This window comes from Marmota monax, unplaced genomic scaffold, assembly GCF_021218885.2.
Source record: "Marmota monax isolate L192 unplaced genomic scaffold, Marmota_monax_Labrador192_F-V1.1 WCK01_AAM20220418_F8-fsc00565, whole genome shotgun sequence".
Classification (NCBI taxonomy): Eukaryota; Metazoa; Chordata; class Mammalia; order Rodentia; family Sciuridae; genus Marmota; species Marmota monax.
The window spans coordinates 220,909-232,136 of record NW_026692096.1 but is presented as its reverse complement, the minus strand read 5'-3'; positions in this window follow the sequence as shown (position 1 = coordinate 232,136).

Sequence of the window (11,228 nt, the reverse complement as noted above, 5' to 3'; positions counted from 1 at the left end):
TTGTTGGTCTAACTTGCCTTTGGGTCCAGTCACTTCTAGTTGGCTGGGTTTGTTGGTCTAACTTGCCTTTGGGTCCACCCTCAATGCCTGGGCTCTGGCTTCTTTGTGGGCACTAAGGGGACTCATGGCCCTAAGCCAAGAAGAGTGAGGGGCAGTGAGCACATCCCAGCTCATGGCACCCACAAAGAACTTGGGGAGAGTTCTGAGATCTCAGGCTGGTGTCTCGCAGCACACAGTAAGTAGGTGGCAAGCTTTGGGGTAATTTCACAATGCAAAAATCAGTATTGCCAGGGCCTCCACAATTTACTTTTAAGGATTATGTGTGCCCTTAATACCTGATGTGTCCCCCTGAATTGCTTTCGCTTTGCTGAGACAATTCAAGACCAGATATTTTTGCACTGCAGAAAGAAACCCCCATCCCCACCCCACCCTATCCTTTTCAAAAGAAATCAATTCCCAGGGTTGAGATTCGCTTTCTTTGAGGGAACAATAGAGCACAACAAAGGGGAAAAAAAGATTTTTTTCCAGCTAGAACTCAATACTACAAATTCACCTCCTCAATACTTTAAGTCAATTCATTGATCATGGCAATTCATGATCCAGTGAACTCAGCCAGCTGCAGTCTAACCAAGATGGAGAAAACTACATTTTAAAAAAATTTGTTCACAGTAAAAACAAATTTTGGAGAGTATATGAAGGTAAAACATCAGGTTCAATACAGAATTGTCTTTCCTCTTGACTCTGATTTCCCAATATTAAAGATCTTGCAGTGTGCTTTGAAAAAATATATAGCTTTTGGAAAATTGATTTTTGTAAGCCACACAATGTAAAGGAAAGCAGGGTTGACTGTAGATGATCAACAATAAACTATCTTTAATAAGTTCCTCTTCCTGCTTTTTTGTGGGAAATGCATTTATTGATCATGTCCGACATTTTTATTGAAGCCACTTGGCAAAAAACTGCCCTAGATGATCCTCTAAGAGAAGATGCTGCTGCTGCCACTGGAAGACCAAGTGTCAATTCCAAACCCCAGATTACCTGGAATGCTGCGCATCCAGCCCAGCCAGCCACTAGTTTCTCAGGCTTCAGTTAAAAAAAGAATAAAAGGAGGCCTGGGGGAGGGGAGGCAAGAAAGGAGATTGCCATGTCTTTATACCGGGGTAGAAAGGGAGGATATAGAGTTGTCCCTTGGTATCCATAGAGGATTGGTTCCCAGAAAAATCTGTAGAAGCCTAAATTACTTAGGTAAAATGGTGCAGCATTTGCACTTAACCTACACACAGCCTTCTGTATGCTTTAAAGCATGTCTGGATTAACCATAATACCTAATATAATACAAATGCTGAGTTGTTCTGCTGTGTTATTTAGGGAATGAGGAAAAAGTCTGTACATGTTCAGTACAGATACAATTTTTTCCTCAAATATTTGCTGTCTATGGTGGACTGAGTCCAAGGACACAGAACTGCAGATATGGAGAGACAGTTGTACAGTGAATGCTCATTCAGATAAATCTCTGTGAATATCCTTCTAAAATTTACATCACTAAAATTTTCTTAGAGAAAAATTTTGATATGTAAGAAATGAATTGCTGGACTTTTGAGTTAAAATGATCTTCTGCACAAAAAATATAGATGTCCACATGTTTAAGAAAAATCTCAAAGTCACAAGTGAGGTCGTTAAAATATTGGTGAAAAGATGAGATTTTGGAGAAGCAAATAGCCCAATGCACTCCAATATCTGTATATCTGTTGTGGTGAGTATTACTGTGTTCATTAATGTCAGGTTTATTCCTTGCTGAGAGAGTGACAATGTTATACTTCCCTGCCCCTTTGAAGTAGGCATGGCCCTATGACTTATTTTACCCAGTGATGGGGATCACTTCCACTCCTTGACTTCCCATCCATCTCTACACCTGTTACATTGTGGTGGTGTCAAAGTGAATGCAGAGGGCAGCTGTCTAGGAAGTTTCCTCAGCCCTTGGTGGACTTGCAGAACAGGACATGAACATAAGTTCTGATAATCCACTTTGATTCTGGACTTATTTGTTACTGTAGCACAACCTAGCACATCCTCACTGGTTTATAGACTTTTGAAATCACATTTTCATTCATTTATTCATCATGTATTTTCTGCACATCTGTTAAATGAGTAGCAATGTTCCAGGACTGGGGACATGGCTGTGAGCAAAGACAAACCTCCCTAACCTCATGAACTTAGCATTGTGTGTTTTCCTCACCTAACTTGACACCACAGTAAATCATCTTTTGTATTTTCCTTCCAGTCCTATCTCATACTTGATGATGGATGTCATGTTCTGGCTGAATGACTTGCTGAAACTGTTTCACAAATTGCTTTCTGTTATTTACAGGTCAAATAAATGAAAACTCAGCCAGCCTCTATATTCCATTATTTTTCATCTTTTTTTTCTAAAAATAATTTTCTTGAATCTCTTTTGATTTTTATCACTAGAGCTTTTTCCAACTCAGTTCAGAAGGACTGGGAGGACAGGGAGCGAGTAACCAAGTTACTTGAAGACATGGCTGCTGCACAATGTTCTGTGAAAGAGAAGGAGGAGGCTCCATCTGTACACATTCACTCTGAAGCATGCTTCAGCTCTGACGTGTTAAGACATTAACATGGTGGTGGCCTGGGTCACAATAGTAGGGTGCAGAGATTAAGCATAAGCTTTGATAATAGTCACAATGGGCTCACATCCTAGTTCTGCCAGATGTTCACAATGTGAGCTCTGAAAATTTCTCTTATTTATTCCACAAAGACTTGTTGAGTGCCTACGATGTGCCAAATCCTTAATTGAGAATCATGCAGCAAACAAGACAGACATATAGCATGTATGTGATAGATTAATTATGAAATGGACCAATTTACCTAATGTTGGAAAGAAATGAAATTGTCATGAGAGTAATTTGACCTGGTTTTCATAATTATGAAAAAGAAAGAAGTTAGGACCTAAGGGCCCAATATGAGTTAAGCATAGAAGGGAGAATAAGAGCTTTTCAGGAAAGGCAGTTGGTAGGTGCAAAATCCCCGAGGCACAAAGGAGGCCAGTGGGTCTAGAACAAGGAAAGCAAGGAGCAGAGGTATATGAGGAGTTGGGAGATGGAGGCAGGGGCCCAAGAGTGCAGGGCCTAGGGGTTAGATATTTACCCTTAAATCAATGTGAAGTCTTCAAAGAAGGAAGAGACATAGTCAAATCCTTTGCCAAAGATCACTTTGGCTTCTCTGAAGAGTACAGATCTGATGGAGGCAAAAGGGAGCAGGAGGCCATGAGGAGTCTCACTCTGAGATGGTAATGGGATCAGGGAGGGGGCACAGGAATTCAGTAGATATTTAGGAGGTAAAGTGCACAGAGCAGGGTGATTAGCTGATATGGGGGAGGGTGGGTCAACAGTGATTCCCATCTTTCCAACTTATAGAAAGATTATATGGGTGGATGAAGACCGTATGGGTGGATGAGGGCATGATTCTCCCTAGAAGAGGGAACTGTATCTCACCAATGTAAATTATTCAAGCCAAGATCTTCTCCCCCAGAAATGTCAGTAGTCCCTGAGGAGGGCTGTGAGAGGTGAATTAGATCCTGAGTGAACACTGAGCCCAGGGCCTGGCACACGGAACTTGTGCAAGGATGGTGGTTGTTTCTCTGATCATCATTATCAATCATCTGAGTGGGAGACACAGGCCCCTGTCCTCATACCATCTTGCCCTTCACATTTGTACCACTCTCATTTTCTCATTTTATAATTCTTTTTCTTTTTTTTTTTTTTTTGGTACCAAGAATTGAACCCACAGGTCTCAATCACTGAGCCACATCCCCAGCCCTTTTCATTTTTTTTTTATTTTGAGAGAGAGTCTTGCTGAGTTTCTCAGGACCTCATTAAGGTGCTGAAGCAGGTTTTGAACTTCCATCCTCCTGCCTCAGCTTTCTGAGCTGCTGGGATTACAGGCATGCACCCTGTGTCCAGCCATCAGTGTGATTCTTTGAATGATTGTCTCCTCTCTTGACTTGAAGCTCCTAAAAGACAGAAACTGCATATGATTTTGCTCAGCATTGGAGTCCCAACACAAAGCATTTTGACAAAAATGGACAAACAGCTTGGACATGAGATACCTGCTTCCCCTGAGCCTCATTCTTTCTTGTGACATGTACCCGTTGACAGGTGTCTAAAGAAAGCCTGCCATTTGGTTGTTACTTACTGCAGCAGAGCAAACCACACAGTTCTGCAGATTTCACTGCTAGGAAACAAATCAAAACTTGCCCAAAGCCTCAAGCACCTCAGGAAGTTCTTTGAAAATAAATGACAGATGTTACCTAGCAACACTTAAAGCTGCCTTGTGAGGCTCATCTGCCATCTCCCCTTCTCTCCACTACCCAGTCTCCTCTTCTTGGTACTCATAAGATCCTGGGTTTTGAAAGTGTCTAGACTTAACTTTTGAAAACCAGGGAAGAGAGAGAGAAAGAGAAAGAGAGAGAGAGAGAGAGAGAGAGAGAGAGAGAGAGAGAGAGAGATCAAGGCAAAATAAAATTCACATTTAACCTAAAACATTTGAACCATTAATTTCTACACTTCTCTCATAGAGCATTTATGAGAGCATCTATCCAGCAATAAAACCATTTGATTTACTGTGTGCATTTTCTTTTCTTAATTTGCTCCTATAGGTACTATCTTCTAAGTGTTTGTATGGCATTTTATTTAACACTTATTATTATTTATTACATCTTATGCAATGCCTTACCTCTGAACAAGATTATGAATACCACAAGGACTAGAACCAGCTCCTCACAAGATATCTTGTTAACATATGTAGCAAGTACTTGTAATTAATTAACTGGGTTGCTTATCTTTGAGAAAAAATAAAATTGAGAAAATACACAGTCTCTCCTTCCAGATAGCAGAGTACCACCTGAGCAAATTCAAGGCAATTTGCCATTGCCAGAGAATCCTTTTGGCTCATTTGAGGTTACACAGTGAATGTTTTTCTGGTTCACATCCTAGGTTGTCTGTTGGCTCTCCAGGAGCTAGCTCTGAACCCTGATTCTGCTTCATGGTTCATTAAGTAAGACAGTCCCCTCCTGCAAGGTTGTAGGTTTTGTTTTGTTTTGGTTTTGATACTGGGGATTGAACCCAGGGGTGCTTAATTGCCTACCACACCCTCATTCCTTTTACATATTTTATTTATAAACAGGGTCTTGATGGGTTGTTTAGAGCCTTGCTAATTTGCTGAGGCTGTCTTTGAACCTGTGATCCTCCTGCCTTAGTACCCACCCCCAGCCACTGCTTTCTTTCTTTCTTTTTTGTTGACACCTAGCTGGTATAGGTGCAATGACTCCCTGAAACCTCTTGAACAAAAAATAACCATGAGCAAGTGACCTAGGAGACATGAATGGGAACATATGTCAAGCTTCCACATTGGAGTCAGAATAGGGAAGGTGATGACTTAAGATTCATTGCTGCTAATTCTATTGAGGGATAGCTTCTTCTAGGCTTCAGAAAGGGCCAGGAGTCAGCAGTTTCCAAATTCTTGGGCTAGCTCCTCAAGCTTAAGTCTCAAGCATGCAGCCAGACAGGGCAGAAGAAATGTACTCAGTAATATAACGAAGGCTCCACCTGGAATCAAGGAAAAAGGCAAATAGAAATTTAACCATCATTCAGGAAGAACATCTTCCAGCAAGACTTTGATTGGCCAAGCAGGAGCTCCCCAAAAGCCTTGTACATCAAGTACCAGTTTCCTCACATTCTCAATCACCTTGACTCCAGCCAATAAAAACAGCAACAGAAGACCCAGAGGACTGTAAGCACATTACCTGAAATTCCAGTAGCAGTAGAAAAATGTAAAGGACAAAGCTGTCTTCAAGCAAAACCTATGTCCTTGGATCTCTCTCAAGAAATCTTGGCTCACTCACTCTCTGCTCCACTCTGAGGGAAGTCTGAGGAACAGAACCAACAGAATGTGTATGTAATTATAAAAAGTAATTTAATGTCTTGGCTCATGTGATCAGAGGCTGTATAGTCCCACAATGGCTGTCTGCAAGCTGGAGAGCCCAGGAAACCAGTAGCTGTTCAGTCCCAAATAGCTGGAGCTGCAGAACAAGAGGGACCAATGGTGCAGCCCAGTCTGAGGCTGAAGTGTTGCTGCTGAGAGTCCACATTTAAAGGTTGAAGGAGCCAGAGTCTGATGTCCACAGGCAATAACAGCAGTGAAGAAACGGAGAACTTACAGGGCCTGTGTGAGCCTGCTTCCCGCTTCTGCTTTTTCTTCCGAGTCCCCAGCCAAATGGACAGTGCTGTCCACATTCATCACGGGTCTCCCCTCAGTCCAGCGATGCACATGCAATCATGTCTGGAAACACTCTCACAGATGCATGGAGAGGTGTCTTCACCAACTTTCTAAGTGTCTTGATTCAGTCAATTCACAATCAAGGTAACCGTCACTGGGGGTAATGAAGGGTCAAAACCTTCCTTCCTGCCATTCTGGAGACTGAACTTCTCTATTCTTTCACTGGGTCCCTTTCCCCCTTTGACTTCATCAGTTATGGTGTCTGGGGTTTCTGAACACTGAAGCATTCTATTGTAATAGAATTCTATCTCCAAAGTGAACTTACATATGCACTATGTGAGCAAATACTATAAAATGAATACATTTAAATTTTAAGAGATAATTTTGTATTAAACATACTTACAGTTAGGCTTTTTGTGTCTATGTGTTTTTGAACACTAGTGGCTCATTCTCATTGCAAAAAGCCTTAAAATATAAAAATAGCAGATTAAACATGGACTATATTAAATATGGATATATTATGATGAAATGGGTTCTGAAAATCATTTTTATCACTGTATTTCCTTTGTCTTTGGAACCCTATTTTCATTATGACTTTCTCAATGTACATTTCCTTTTCTCCATGTCCTAGATTTCATCTGCTTGGACCAATACTGCCATATCCTTATATGTTATTGTGGTTCAGATATGCAGTAAGTTTTATAAGCATATGCTTCTGCTGAGGAATGAACGTGTATTTTCAATGACTATTTCTTAAAAGAAATAACAATTTTTACTCTCTCTTTAGTTTCTGATAATTTACTTGCTCTATGTGTTCACTGATACTATTTAATTTTGTCTCACAGATATGATTTTAATTGCCATTTTCAAATTTTTAAAGTATTGAGCTATTTTATACTTATTGAACACTATGTTTCTTTTTAAAAGTGGCTATTGAAGTCTCTTTTAATAGTACTGGGGATTGAATCCAGAAGCACTTTAAAACAGAACAACATCCTACATCTTTTTTTAATATTATCTTTTGATACATGGTTTCAATTAATTGCTTTGGGCCTCAATAAATTGCTGAGACTGAGGCTGAACTCACAATTCTTATTTCTGAGCATCCTGAGCTGCTGGATGTATAGGAATATGCCACCATGAAGAGCTCTTACCTTTTTTTGTGAGTCTCTGTTTTTGACATTTTTAAAATTTTTTTATTTACTTTTTTGGCACCCAGTCTTAAAATCAGTCATACTGTACAACATCTCCTGCTTTTTTAATTTAATTTTATTTTAATTTTCAGAAAGGACCTCTAATTTGCTTATGGCTGGATGAGTTGCTAAGGCTAGCTTTAAAATTTGAGTCCTCTTGCCCTAGCCTATTTTTCTCCTTTTTCATATGTGAGGCATACATTTTGTCATATGTGAGGCAATTAGTTTTTCCCAATTTGTTACTTCAGGTTGTACTTTTTAATGATATCAGTTCATAAATATGAATTGCATTTATTTTTTTTCTGTTTTGTTATAAAGGTATTATTTAACTTCAAAAACAAACAACCATACTTCTATTTGTTTAATATCATTATTATTTTATTATTTTTGATGATTGAAGAAAGGTATACCATATTACTCAGGCACATTTCCAGTCCTATTTAAAGTTTATTTTGAGTAACTATCTCACTAAGATGCTTAAGCTGATCTTGATTTTGAAATGTTTCTTCATTTTCCTTCTAAGTAGCTGGTTTTATAGTCAACCACCACAAGATATACAATATCAATCTCTTTCTTGTAAAAACTTTCCGTATTTTATATTTTTCTTTTATATTAAATTAATTTTTTTTACCAGTGAATGCTTTATTAAGTCATACCAGGACACGATACAATGGCATTTTTTGTTATTCAGATACTCCATTTTTTTATGCAACTCTCTTTGGAAATATTGTCATTTTTTCTCTCCTTTATGGTAGTTCAGTTTCTGTGTTTTATCATTGTCTAAATGGCCAGAGTCTTTTTAAGTATTCTGTCTTCAGTTCCACAGGGCTAAATTTTCACCTCATTATGAGATCTATATTGATGATTTATTTATTTAATTATACAAAAATGAGTAAAATATGTAACTCATTTTAAATCCTACAGTCACATGTGGCACAATGTTTTATGTACTCTAATGGTTAAATAATAACCTAGGTATATAGTGGTCTATATCATCTAGAAATATGTAAGTACCCTGCATCAAGAGCAAAATAACAGAATCACCTTATGATGCATTTTCCAGAATGCATCCACATCATTAAATGAGGCATCATTATACACACCATACATTTTAAAGTATATAATACATAAATAATATAAAAATTCTACTTGTGAAATTTACCAAAGTTATTTTAATTTTAGTTGTATACTCAAGGCAACATTTGAAATTACTGATAATTTCTATGCTATATTCACTGTAAATATGTTTAAATATTACTTCTTTGTTACTATTTTTCCTCTATTTCTCTAGCTATAAAAATTGCATTTCTGAAAATATTGAGACTGATATTTAGCTAATGAATTTTTAATTTTATTTTTAATTAATCATTCAATAGTGTATTATCTTTTTAACCATAACTTACATATATTTTCAAAATATATCTAATTTCAAAAAAATTGCAAATTTACAAATTTTCAAAAAATTTACAATTTCTTTCTTTGGTCCTGGAAAGTGAACCCAGGGACTTATGCATGTGAGGCAAGCACTCTACCGCATTTGAGTGCTAAATACTATTGCCCTAATTACTATATGTATTTAAGGTGTATACTTTTAGCTTTTGACATCCAAACACATCCATAAAACCAGCTCAATAATCGATTAATTCATTCATTACCCCAAAGTGTTTAATAGTGCCCTTTTTTAGTCTCTTCCCCACCACCTTTTGTGAAATTAATTTGATCTTATTTAATGATGCAAATACTTGACCAGCATCAAAATTGTACAGATCAATGAATTTTTACAAGTGGAAAATACTACATAGAAATAGTATTTCTTAATAATAAATACCATTTCTATTAAGAAATAGAACATTAACGATGCTACAGAGAACAGCTTCATGTCCTCTTGCTTTCACTATACCCTCCAGTCACCCTAGTGGTAACTTTAACATTTTTTTTCCAACTTGTTCTTTTAATGTGTTATTCTTTATAATAAATAAGTATACAGGAGTGGGACCAGTTATATATTTAATTATACAAAAATGAGTAAAATATGTAGCTCATTGTGTAGGAAACAAAATCTTACAACAATTATGCTTAAAGCTTTGTTGGTGGAGCTAATCAGAAGGTGATTCAGGAGTCAGAAAAAAGAGGAGTAACTCAAAATGTCAGGGATGGAGCATTAAGAGTTCAGGTATGAGAGGTTACCAGAGTATAAGGATTGAAGAAAAAGTTAAAAAAAAGTTAGCTATGAGTTACTGGAGAGAATCTGAGGGAGCTCAAATGGAAAATGTCCAGAAGTGGAGTAACAATAGATTTAAATTGGATGAGCAGTGCTTGGAGAGGAAGAAATTAGAAGACTTAAAGGAAAAAGAATATGACATCTCTGGCAGGAGCAGGAAGCCAGATATGTGGCATATTTTTTTGATTACACCATTACACCATTAAGTTATTGTTTTTTAGGAATTTCTACATATGAGACCACTGGGGTAAGTATTATGCTGCCACAATATTTCCTATTTTCTCCCAATTGGGATGAAAATTTTTCTCATCTAATACACAGTTAGAAGTTTCTTCTTCCTCCTCACATCCATTCTTTTACTCCTTTCCACTTTTTCTTATACTCACTCTAGTTTACTTTCATTGTGTCCATGTTTAGATCCTTAATTCTCAACTATGACACATTCCTTATGCTTTACTCTGACATTCTTGTGGGATTGGGCATAGGCTCATGGAAATCTTGGTAACCAGGGCCCTGACTTAGAGAATCTGGACAGTAGAAGGTCGTGGCAGATGCAGTCTATTTTAATGATGAAAACTGCAGTGGCTCTTACCTGTTGAAATATTCAGAATATTTTGGTGTCCAAGAGTAGAACTGATGACTCATTAAGGTATACCTATTTAGGCAGCACCAAATCAATTTTCCACAAGGCTCAAAATTTTTGCATGGCAAAGAAAAGAAATTGACAATTCCAATAAATTAGCATGTTTGTAATTTCAGTCTTTTTTTGGCCATTTTCTATCATGTTTTGTTCCTGATTGGTATGCAATAGTGAATTTGCTTAATATTAACTTGTTTCAGTAGTAGTTATTTATACTATTTTTTTGTAAATTTATGTGATGGGTGAATATTTCCTCTTTAATTAAGTGAATTTAGAAATGTTTTTACTGTAACATACTTTTTAATATGTCTTTTTTTCCTCACAAATATAACACCACTTTCATTCTGTCATATCATATTTTTGCTACAAATATACATTGCAAATATTTTCTCCCACTTTATATTTTAGCTTTGATCATTGAGTGTTCCTCATTTTAAATATTTAAAAAATGCCCTTTAGATACATAAATCCATGGAAATATACAGAGAAGAGCTTTAAAAATTAAGAAACAGAGATCACTGACGTAGTTTCTCTTTTCCCAGTATTGAAATAAGTATCATGCAGGTTTATTATAATAGAATGATCAAAGACAGGCAGAAAGTATAAATAGAGTATTAGTTGGAATAATCCAAAGCTCCATGGGATTGAGAGAGTTTCCAGGGTTACAGGACGTGGCTCTGTCCTCTGCTCTGCATCTGAAGACAGTGTATAATGTCACAGTTTTACCCATCACATTCACTTTTGTGCATAATTAACCTGTCTTTGCTACATTCTCCTGGCTCAGTGTGCCCTCTCTTTTTTTCATCCACTATGCATAAAATTTCCTTTTGTGTGGTTCTTTCAAATACTCTGTGCAAGAATAAAATTAAGCTCAATTGAG